Source organism: Episyrphus balteatus, chromosome 2 (genome assembly GCF_945859705.1).
Source record: "Episyrphus balteatus chromosome 2, idEpiBalt1.1, whole genome shotgun sequence".
NCBI lineage: Eukaryota > Metazoa > Arthropoda > Insecta > Diptera > Syrphidae > Episyrphus > Episyrphus balteatus.
In genome coordinates this window covers 85,916,510-85,929,474 of record NC_079135.1, presented here as the reverse complement: position 1 = coordinate 85,929,474, position 12,965 = coordinate 85,916,510, and the positions used below count along the sequence as shown (strand labels likewise).

The window sequence follows — 12,965 nt, the reverse complement described above, 5'->3', positions numbered from 1 at the left end:
TTAGTTTTGAGTTTTTTTAGGTTGTTGATTTTTTGATATTTTTTTCTTGTTTAATAATATTAGATTTTATAAAACTAATTTTGTGTCCCGGGTTTAGCTATCAGAAATTTGGTCACCGTAAGTATAATTGAATCATTTATTTGCAAAACATGATAAGTCCATGATTTTAAATTTTTCAGGAGAAGAAAAAAACGTTCTATTTTCTTTTGATATGCGTAGAAAAATTTATAAAAAATATATTCTGTAGAACTCTTGCCTAGCTACAAAATACCGTTTCGTTTTTAATTTTTGGAGCGATAGCTCAAAAGATAAAAAATAAAAACGCTTTTGGACTTACCATACTTTGAAAATAAACGGATGTGAAATTAGTTTTTAAATGGATATGCAATTTTGCTTTTAGCCCCAGTCTATCAAACAATTGTATTTGAGAATAAAATACAATGTCCGGACTGCTTATTTAACTTTAAAGTAGCTTTTAACTTAAGATTTTCAGCCATTAATCTAATATACCATTTACTCAAAAAGAAGCTGTTGTTTATTTTCAAAAGATGATAAGTCCGGGACTTATTCTGTTTTTGATACTAAAAAAATATTTCGCGTAGCTGTAAAATCGGATATAGATGGAGTAGATACTTCATATTTTAAAGACAGACGTGGTTATCCTTGGAGTACAAATTTAGTCAAAAAAACGAATTTTGAAAAAAAGTGGACTTATCATGTTTTGCAAATAAATGATTCAATTACTAGCAAACATTTATGTTCTTAGCAGATTTTTTACCGGCTTTCAAAAAAGGAGGAGGTATTCGTCTGTATTTTTTGTGTTATGTTTGTTACCTCATAACTTTGGACTGGGTAAACCAAGAAAAACCATAAAATCCAGTTTTGATCCATCGAAGTCGGGTTTGTTTTTTTTTTTTTGATAAAAATATTAATTAAAAATTAATCCCTTTTTCAAAGAAATCTTTTAATATCAATTAGTATGCCCATAGAATTATGTGTTTATTAATAAGTCTTTTCATTTTAAGGCAAGTTTCTTTAATAATCATTTTTATCAAAAAAAAAAAAAAAAACAAAACAAAACAAAACCGACTTCCATGGACCAAAACAGTGTTTTTTGGTTTCTTTTATAGTACCTATAGCCAAAACTGAACGAAATTGAAATGGGAAATACAAAAAGAATTATCAAAATTGGTTCACTCCGTCCAACGTTATGAGGTAACAAACATAAAAAAAAAAAAATACAGACGTACATATGCAACATCCTCCTTTTTGGAAGTCGGTAAATATGAAAATATTATCTACTTATTAAAACGAACCTAGCAGATTTTTACTTGCGATATACCTAGGTACTATATATCAAGTTATGCATTCGTACAAAAAAAAAAGTTGAGATAACATTTTTCCATGACATTACGATGATAGACAATGCCAAAAAAGTGGGTCCCGGAAGTCCGTCTGTCTGTCAGTCTGTCTGTCTGTCTGTCTGTCTGTATAAGAAACTAGAGCCTAAACGGATGGACCGATTGACTCCAAACTTGCTATGTAGTAGTTTTTGGAGACTCTCCAGAGGGGTTTTTGGAATTAATTTTTTCGGACCAAAAATAACGGTACCTGTCATACAAAAATTTCGGAAAAGTTTAATTTCACGAAAACGGCTCCAACGATTTTGTTAAAAATGTTAGTTTGTTTCAAATGTTAGTTTTTAAACAATGTCTATCTTTTGAAGAAAAAATTTTTTTTTTTAAATCGTTATTAACGTTACCTGCCATAGGACCGCTTTTTTCAAATCGGATTTTCTACAAAACTACTTATTGTATTTCAACGAAATTTTTTATACAAATAATCCAGTCAAATAAGGATTTAACCTCGGAATGAATGTTAGTAGAAATTTTTTTTGCTCAATATCTTCCTTTTGCCATTCTATAACATAACTCAAAAGTCTAGAAAAATCTCATGTCCGCTTGTCGCGATTTCAAGGTCAAATCGCGAAATGGAGATTTTCAAAATTAGCAAAAATAGGCTATGGTATTATATACACATATAATACATGATTTCAAGGTATTTTTTAATGCTGATTCCAAAAAATCTAAAATCAAGGCAATCTGACGTCTCTGAGAAAAGTTATACCTGTTTTTCATCTTTCAACTCATATTATTATAACAGTTGCTACCTTACTACCGAAAAACCCTTAAAAGTAATGGTAGCGGAATCATATTTTGCATGAGGGTTTTCATATCCATTATCATTAAGAATCAAAACAATGCAATGCAAAAAAACATTTATATCTATGACAAAATGGTATTTTTTGAGAAAAGGGAAAATTTTGGGATGTGCACTAAAAAACATCCTGGTACAATCTTGGAATTAGTGCTAATAGGCTAATTTTTTTGTTTCTATCTTTGTTTGGATATTCTATAACTTATGTCAAAAATCTAAAAAATCTCATGACCGCAAGTTCTTATTTTCCAGGTCAAACTAAGTTAGGTGCAGATTTAAAAAAAATAATAAGAAAATTTTAGATTCTTATATGTATACCAACATAACCCATATCATTTCAAGGTATTTTTTAACGCTGATTCCAACAAAACCCACAAACAAATCAATATGACCATCCCTGAAAAGTAATGTACCTTATTCATGTTGATCTGACACAAATATCTGAAGAGTAGTTTTTCAATTTTTTCAAATCTGCACCTTATCTTCAAACCAAGAAAATTAGGACTTGCGGACATGAGATTTTTTTAGATTTTTGAGGTAGTTAAAGAATATCCAAACAAAGATTTAAATGAAAAAAATAGCCTATTAGCACTTATTCCTAAGATGAACAAGAATCTTCTTTAGTGCATATCCTAAAATTTGCCCCTCCCATAAAAAATACCATTATTTCGTAGGTATATATATTTTTTGTAATGGATTGTTTTGATTTTTAATAATGATGGATTTTAAAATCTTCATGCAAAATTTGGTTCCTCTACCATAAATTTTAAGGGGTTTTTGGCAGTAAGTATGCAACTGTAATAATAATATGAGTTGACAGATGAAAAACAGGTAGGTATAACTTTTTCCAGAGACGTCGGATTATCTTGATTTTAGATTTTTTGGAATCAGCATTAAAAAATACCTTGAAATCATGTATCATATGTGTATATAATACCATAGCCTTTTTTTGCTAATTTTGAAAATCTCCATTTCGCGATTTGACCTTGAAATCGCGACAAGCGGACATGAGATTTTTCTAGACTTTTGAGATATGTTATAGAATGGCAAAAGGAAGATATTGAGCAAAATAAATTTCTACTAACATTCATTCCGAGATTTACCCCTTTTTTCTCCTTATTTTACTGTATTAAAAGCATTTATATAATTTAAATATAAAATAAAATTTTGAAAAAAATAACTTTTGGATTTTTAAAAAAATTTTGAAAATTTTTTTTTGAAAAATCAAATTTTCGAAAACGGGACATTGAATTTTTTTGAAATTTTGTTTTTAGATGTTGATTAGTTATTTCTACAAAATGGCATACCAGTTTTATTTTTAAACTTTTTTTTCAAAAAATTATTTATAAAAAATTAGTTTTTTAAAAAACGGCTCTAACGATTTTGAAAATTTTTTTTCCTAAAAATGCATGTTAATATATCAATCAAAACTGCATACTTGTTTTGGAGGGCAATTTGATTTCAGATTTTATTTTATTTTTTTAAAAAACGAATTTTATTTTTTTTTTTAAACTATAGTAGGTACCTACATTATCCAAATTTCTATATAAAAAGTCTTAAAAATTTAAGCAACTTTAACTCTAAGAGCAAGTTCGTGCGACCCAGTCGTGCATTTTATTTTTGTTTTAAGTAGTCCATTCCAAGTAGTCCATACTTCAGAATGAACATCATTTTATTTTGAAATGTCTTTTGTCTCCGTGCATCCTGTCGATGCTGTACAGTGCACGAAAAATAGGTTAAGTTTTGGTCTAAAATTCATATTTTCTGGAAAATCATAATCAATATGTATACTACAATTTTTTTTTCTGGTCGTAGATCGTGCCAATAACAGACAAATCCATCGGATATCGGACTATCTAAAATGAAATTTTGTGATCCAAAGCGATTTTTTGCGGCATTCAATATTACAACATTAGCTTACGATTTGTTTTTGCTTGGAGCTACTTATTCAAAATTTTCTAAACACTTCGAACACCAACTTGTAAATTTTTTTGCATTTCGAATTAAATCACATTTTTGCACTGCGGAAACTATTGATGGCCGACCACTACCGTAATTGTTGCGATCGTTGATAAAATTTTGTACTAATTGGTTACTTCTACCTATTTCAATTTGACGAATTGACAGCGGTTTAAAGTCTTTAAGTGTGGATATTTTAGCCTTTTCAGCCTCATTCCATTTGATTACCACGATTTATTTGAAAAACACAACTGAGTGATAGTTGTCTAACAAGAGTACCTACATTTAACATTTCGCACAAAACGTGGACGTAGAGTGGTTTTTCTTAACTTTATTTTGCACTTACTGAACGCAAATTACAAAAAAGCTTGTAAGAAATCAAGTAATTTGTTATAAAAACTATGAGATTTATATGTGTCATTAAATTATAATAATATTTTGCGGTAATTTGTTAAACAAATTTCAACATTTATTTACGATAGTTATTAATTACTTCTGAAAATGCTTCTGGTTGTAATCTTTTTTTTCGTGCTCTGTACGAACGGGAAACGAATTTTGGTGAAAATATAGGTATAGCAAATTTGAATTTAAACATTTTTAAATAAAGTAGGTAGGTAGGTATACCTAGTTACAATTTGCTGATTCCTAAAAGAATTGCTTTGGGCGAAGTGAACAAAGGGTTAAGAAAAGTCGGTATAGACCATTTTCATCGTTTTAGTTATAACAAGTGCAAGCTATGTAATATAATTTCGGTTGGTATTACACATTACACTTCCATATTGATACTTCATTCAGTCTTAAATTTGTATGTACCTACCTAATCTCTATTTCTTCTTTAATATGGTAATCTTTTTTAGATGCTCCATTATTAATTTCGCCATTTCAAGTATCCTTTGACCTAATTAGTAAGAACCTATCTAAGAGGAATTTTATTCCGATTTGAAAAGATTTTTATAAAAAATCATGTAGGTACCTACCTATACATTTATCTTTTAAATTCCCTCTATAGTACCTACATTCCTACTTTTCATCTATTAAATTATCTTAAACCCTTCTTAAATAAGAATGTCAGAATTGCTTAAAAATGCCTAACTCGTTCTTTAAGTAACTTGTGATGAAATTGCCTTCTTGGTGCCTCTGCCTGGGTTCCAAACAGATATTTTTGTTTGCTTTTACACACCCAACACCCACCAAGACCAAGTGTGCACGTGTAAAATTGTGATAATGTATACAGATACAGACAGGTAAGTCCAAAATACGTCACCCTCATCAGTTTAAATTATTGAACTTAAGTCTACCATTTTTTTTTTTATTATTTACCTTTTTCTTAACATATCTTTAGATACCTAGATCTAAGTAAAATACCTAGATATTTATTTATATTTTTCATATTCATTGATTTTCATCACTTTTCTGGCTGCTAGTTGTCCTCCATTGCATCTGCTTTCTTCTTCTTCATACATAAATTTTGTATACTCTCCTCTCTATGTACCAAAAAAAAATAAAAAGAAACAAAAACAAAACAAACCAACCCAAAACAACCTATCTGCAAAGATTTCCTCTCCAAAAATCCAAAAAAGTATCTCACCAATAACCAAACCGCAATTTATCAATATTTGTTGTTGTTCAGTGTTTAGATGTGTCATGTGTGTGTAATCACATGTATTTATAAGATACAAAACACAAATACATCTTTATTTCGTTGAGAAGAATAAAATGAACATTAAATACAAATAAAAAGAGAGAGAGGGAGAGAGTTAAAATGAATATTCGCTCAAAAAAATAGGGGAGAGAAAATGAACAAAAAATTTATTTCGTAGTGAATTCGCCGTAAAATCAATTTGGATCATTTTGATTTGGTGAACTACTACAAATAGTAATGGTAGTGGTATCAGCCTTCATATCTCATAATCTTTCCCCACTTTCCAACAAATTGTGTGGGGCAGCTATTAAAAAAATATTGTTTAATGATTTTTAGCATCCACCAAATAAATAATAATTTGTAGAACCCCACAAAAGTACGTCATACAAATTAAATGTTTTCAAAACAAAATCCATTCTCACGAATACTATCTTAAATAATGGCAAGTGTTGTATAGACGAAATTAACCTCAAAGCTAAAAGAAAAAAAAAATATCAAACATTACTAAACCAAAACCACTACCGCTTCACTTGTTTAGGTTTCAGATACGACTTGAAATTCGCGGTCTAAGAGACTTTTTAACTTTGGATTTTGCGCGCGCCTTTTGTGATCTTTTACTTTTTTTTTAACTTATTTGCATTTTGAGATATTTCGTTTGTTTTTCTTCTTCTTTTGCTGGCTGTGCCTCACTGCTCTCCATATCCATGGAGTCTGCTCCTTTTGGATACGCCATTGCGCACGACTTCGCGATGTTTTTGTGGTACGAATAGAGGTATCCGTCGCTCTTCTAAAACAGACCCCAACGTTGAAATTCTGCCCAACAATGAAAAACGTCGCAAAATCGCTGTCAAACTGAGAGAGACTGTTGTGGAAGTGGCATTCAACGAAACGGTTCATACACGCCATCAAGCAAGCATTGATTCTGCAAGTGCAAGTTGTTGTTTTGGATTGGATACCTACATTATTTGTGACTATACACAAGTACACTTGTCTATACCTCTATATCCATCGCTACAATACCCATAAGAATTGTTTTTGTAATATTTTATCCACCTGGTTTGGTGGCTCGTGAATATAGATACATTTTCTGTTTACATACACACGCAGTTACACACTCTACGAGTAACGAAAAAATCAATTTCACCTCAGTGTATCAATAATTATAATAAATTGTCTGCAATTTGTTGTTGTTTTTTTATTGTTTTAAACTCGACTTTGACCGCTTTAAAGGTTTTTAAGAATTTTTTAACAATATTTTAACGCATGTTTTGCTCTTTTATAACAAAAATAAAAATATAAACAAATTAGATGTAAAGGCCTAAATTAAGTGTTTTTTTTTTAGAGCTCGTGAAAAAATATGGAGTTTTGAAAATTAAACTTTTTTGAATTTTTACATTTTAAAGAGCCAATAAGTGTAACTGTAAACTATTAGATAATCTTAAACATCGATTGATAAGTGTTTTTTTTTTCCAATTCAACTAAACAAGTTCGAAGAAGATTTTATTTATTTCAACCCAAGAATGGTGAGTAATAGAATTATGGTTTCTTGTTATCATGGTTTGATTTATTGATAGACGTTATGAGTAATAGGTACTTTTCCTCAGTTTCTTTAAAATCTATAAATCTATATCTAAACACATGTGTATTGGACACTTAAGAAAACGTGATTTCATCATCATATCACAAGTTTACGCAAATGGTTTAATGCATCCAAGGTCCAATTTAGATGCAAAAAAAGTTTTAATTTAGCTTAGTATCATAGATACCTATACAGTAGGTAATAGAGTATTGATTTTCTTACAGTAGGTACGAATTTCTAAAAAATCTGAAAAAATCTTTGAACAAAGTAGTTTTAATTATTTTAATAAAACAAAACAATATGAAGCAAGGAAATGTCCCAGCATATTTTTAATATTTAAGAAACTTGTTTTGTTTTGTTTTACAATTAATAATGTTCATTGTCAGGGACCGTTTTTCAAAAATTTGTCCTTATTTGCGATAGTCGCTTGTGGTCAGTGTGCGCACTTTTGACTTTAAAGCCTAGATTGATCAAAATTTAAGCTTCGTACAAAATTCTCTTAAAAATTTGGACGAGCTAAAATTTAATTCAGAATTTCAGCCGAGCTCTGCGCAGCTCCAACTAAAATGTGATATTTTCAATTCCAGCTGTACATTTTTGCATTTGTCACAATTTAGCGGCCGGAAAAAAATGTCAGATACAAATTCAGCGCGATCTAGGCTTAAAGACGGAAAACTAAAAAAAAGGTCATATTTTGCGCACACTTGCCCTTGTAAAGGGGTAAGTGTGCGCAGATACTTGCAGCTTGCACTTAATTTTGTTTAGTAAACTGATTGAATAATTTAGTTTTTCAAATCTTATAGGTACTATACATTTTCAAACCTTTTTTTTAAATCCTAAGATTAAAAAAAAAGGTTATACATATCTTGATACCTACTGTAAGTGTTTCCGGAGATTTTTTTTGTAATTCTTTTCTATTTTAACCCTTTGAGTGCCAAGCTTTTTAAGGCCCTACAATTTTTCATAAGGTACCGCTCAAAAAACACGGCAGCCAAAGGCTGCTTCCCTCCTGTAAGAGGTAAGACCCTAGACTTTTGTTGTATTCCCAAATTTTTGTGCTCACTTAACCCAAAAAATGTTGTAAAAATTTAATCGAACAAATGCTAAAAGAAATAAAATTTAAATATGTAAGAACATAAAGTTCGTAGAAAGTTTAATAAAAAGAAAAAAAAAATAACTTCTTCACTAAAAGTCAGAGACAGATAACTGTCGCAGTTTGAAAATTGTGGCAAATTTTAACTAACGTTGGCTTTTGTTGTTTTGCTTTTTTTTTGAAACACTAAAAATGACTGAAAATTAAGTTTAACAGCTGTAGCTAGAGTTTAAACAAAGCTCGAAAACGGTTTTCTGAATTTCCAAATAGGAAGATCTCAAAACATATCATAACCAAAAAACATTCGGATATATATATATATAGTTTAGCTTTTTGCCTTGCAAACGGAAACGTATGACATAGAAAGCAGATGACAACTTACCGAAAACTTTAAGCAAAGAGGCTTATATTAATCATTTTTAAGGTTGAGTGATCAAAATACAGGGTTTCCCGTAAGTTGATAACGAAAATTTAAGGGATGATTCTTGCGTTACTTCTAAGACAGAAAATGTTCCACACTAAGACTTTACCTGAAAAGTTGATAGGTACATATCAGCGATGAATACCTCGAGGCATGGTAACGATAAATTATATCTCTATGCTAATACTAAATTATTGACTGCTCGGATATTAATTTGTCAATACTGTACCATTTTTCTTGACCATGAATACAAAATAAAGAGGACACTTTGAATATTTTTTTTTTACTGCCTTTAAAAATATTTTTTTCAAGATTTTTCTTGGTGCAGATTTGACCAATTAGGTACAATAAAGTACATACAGGGTGTCCCAAAAGTAATGGATCAAACGAAATATGCTGATAGGCCAACTTGAGGGCTTTCAGAATTTGGTAACTTGTTCATCCCAAATCCTTTCGGTTTTCGATTTAATGCAGTTTTTGCGAAATTTGGAAAAATCCCGACTTTGCAACAGTATTTTGCTTCCTCCGCTCGTTATTGATATTTTTTATTACAATTCTTTCACTAAAACATTGTCTAATAATAAGAAATAATTAATTAATCAAAATATTTTTTATTCCATATACGCCATTTTGCTGCAAATTAATTAACAGTTCCTTATTTTAAAAAAACTCAATTTCTTACTTTTATTTCAAAGCTACAACCTGAAAAAAATTTGTATAGTGTGACTCTGGTTTATTATTTTGAAAACTTGCCGTGTTATTGCAGTTTTCAAAAATTTATAAAACTTTCCAAAGTTGAAGTTAGAACTAAAGATTTTACAATTTAACAGCACCAAAACAGGGCTTTTCAGAGAAAAATAACAAAGCAAAATAAACACATTTTCTGGACTGTTGTTTGTTTATTTCTTTTTGAATAAAAGCCTCGATTTTTGTTTGTTATTTTGCTCTGAAAACCTTTGTTTTTTTGCATTCAAACTGTAATATCTTTCGTTTTAATTTCTTTGGAAATTTTAATACATTTTTGAAAACTGCAATAACACGGCAAGTTTTCAAAATAATAAACCAGAGTCACACCATACAAATTTTTTTCAGGCTGTTGCTCTGAAATAAAAGTAAGAAATTGAATTTTTATAAAACATGGAACTGTTAATTAATTTGCAACAAAATGGCGTATGGAATAAAAAATATTTTGATTAATTAATTATTTCTTATTATTAGGCAATGTTTTAGTGAAAGAATTGTAAAAAACAAAAATCAATTATGAGCGGAGGAAGCAAAATACTGTTGTAAAGTCGGGATTTTTCGAAATTTCACAAAAACTGCATTAAATCGAAAACCGTAAGGATTTGGGATGAACAAGTTACCAAATTCTGAGAGCCCTCAAGTTGGGACACCCTGTATATGTTCTTCAAGTTAGCAAAGCAAAGCGAACGGAACATAATTTTTGTTATTTCTGGTTAAGTAGGAACCTAAACCTACCCCAAAATTAAATTAAGTGCTCCAAAACTTTTGTAAAACAATAACTGAACTTGATTCAAGGTAAGAGGAGCAATTATCATAAAATGTCTAATTTGTTATTTGCAAAATAAAGTTTTGTAAAATATTTAGATGCTATGCAAACTGCAAGTGCTATGCGAATCGAAACAAAAATTACCAAAAACAATTTGTTTTCGTCATTTTTGAAAATTATGTTAAACAATTAAGTGTTTAACCATTCAAAGAATTTTTTTAAATATACTAATTTTCCCATACAAAACCACGCACAAAAAATATGTTGCAGAAAATACCGTTGAATTCGACCAGACAACCAATGTTATCTATACTATTTGATAATGAAAATGTTGTGGATTTGATCATCAAAAGACTTGCTGATAGAATCCACAAACATTTGGTTTTCGGGTCGATTTCATTTAATACAACATATATTTCTGGATATGCATGCTCTGATAACTTGAATTTAATTTTTCTCAAAATGTTCAACTATTTTCGATAAAATTCGAAAGACTCAAATAAAATTATTATACTGAAATTAATTGATTAATTAAAATTATTTGCTAAAATATTTTATCATATCTAAAGAACTTATTTCCTTGCTGATACTATCATAACAAAGAAGCTCAATAATAGAAACATGTGAATTTTTATCACAGGTATATTTAAATTCATGTTATTGTTAAAAAAATTAATGATATTAATAAAATCTTTTCATAATCATCTGATATACTAACAAGTTTGTTAAGTTCTCATACATCACAATATTTGGTAAAAAAAATCCATAATGATGAAAATGGCAATGACCTATCGATTAATGGAAAAAAAGTAGTTACCTCTTTGAAATGAAACACATTTTCAAAGCTTTTATTTAATAGGCGCGATTGACATTGGAATGACTGGTAGTTTTTTTGGTAGAAATCGCCAGAAAGAAGAACTATTTTGCCTTTAAAACATCTTGAGTCGCAATATTGATTAAGTAGTCCAATGCGCTTTATGTCGGATATCGAAATGCGGGTATTTTTTTTTACATATTTTCCATTTTTGACAATATTGGCTTCTACATTGAAGTCCGAAACATAGAGTGTTTATTGAAATAACTGTTAACAACAATTGACAAGGTTACTGGGAAAATACTAACCACAAAGGCTCCTTCATCAATAATTTTCAATTTTTTTTTTCTTGAAACTTCTGAGTTGTAAAATATTAATCGTTGTCTAGCAACTCTACTGATAGGTACAGATCATATAATAGATAAATTACAATTTATTTACAACTTAATACTTTTGTAACATAATTATCATTAACAGCATCCGACAAAAATTAAAACCCAATTTTTCTCAATTTCTTTTTATCGACTTTAAATTGTATTTTTTTTTTCTACCTAATTACATCTGCACGGAGATAAAGCAGGTGTTTTTTCTTCTTACTGGTTTAATAGCAATAGCATGTGACCAAACGATTAATGATCGCCGCACAAAAGAAAGAATAATTTTAATAATTTTTCCCCTTCAACTTGAAGAGATAAGGGTGGAATTTTGTTTTGTTTGGGATAAATTTCAGGTGTTTTTTTTTCTTACTTTTTTTTTATTTTCAAATATTCTCTATTTGCATATTTTTTCAATGAGATAAATGTTGAAAATATTAATAAAAATATTAAATTGATGAAACTTTGAAATAGTGTAGGTATGTTCTTCAATATAATTGTAAATAAGAAATTAAAATATTTAACGACTAAACGTGCAAGTCTTAAAAAAAATAAATATTACAACAACTTGTATATTTTCTCGTTCTGTCTATAATGTCTTTTGAGCAATAAAAACATCAAGCTCGTTTTAATGTTTATCGAAATCTTGGTCACGTTCTTTGCGTTTATCTCAGCTTCGTGATCATTGCCTAATTGATATTTGTCTCTATAGGTATGAGAGGTGCAATAATTTTACGTATTTAGTGGTTAATGAAATAAATCAAGACTGATGCATCTGGAAGTTGCTTTTTTTACATATATAATTCTGGGGACTACTGAATATGGAATGATGAAATCATTTTTCTTTGAGTTACTGTGTTTTTTGGCATCTACTTTTTAGATTATTTTTGCATAAATGTAGCCAAAATTACGATCTCAGGTTTAGAAAGTACTTTATAGAAGAATTTAAACCACAGTATTGTACTAAATTCACTCCTAAAGTTCTTGAATAGAATCATAATTTTCAACCTGGTCACTTTTAAGTAATTTCGATACAAAATAATTCCAAAATATTAGTCACCATCAAAACCAATTTTATTTCTCGTGAAAGAATTGAGATTCAATAAGGCATCGTCAGCAAAAACCTCCAATGACGCATTCAGAACAATTCCAGTTCAACATTTCATAAAAGTTATATAGATTTAGATTTAGCTGATATTTTTTTTTTCCTTCAACTTCCTGCCATCAACCTTCTATGACTACATCAAGACAAACTTCGTAAAACTTGAAGGTTTGCAAATGAAAAATGTATCTATACCCAAAAGTCAAATAAGAAAATATACTATCAACAAATTCATATATAGATATTGTTTGTTA

At 29.4% G+C, this 12,965-nt stretch overlaps 1 protein-coding gene across 1 annotated transcript in view; it reads left to right on the top strand.

Moving 5' to 3' along the window:
* Positions 1-7,244: 7,244 nt before the first annotated feature.
* LOC129910993 (ras-responsive element-binding protein 1) overlaps positions 7,245-12,965 on the top strand; it is a 79,487-nt gene continuing 73,766 nt past the window's right edge. Inside the window, exon 1 of the mRNA XM_055988620.1 lies at positions 7,245-7,341. The gene's annotated coding sequence lies outside the window, so the exon portion shown is untranslated. The remainder of the gene's footprint in view (positions 7,342-12,965) is intronic.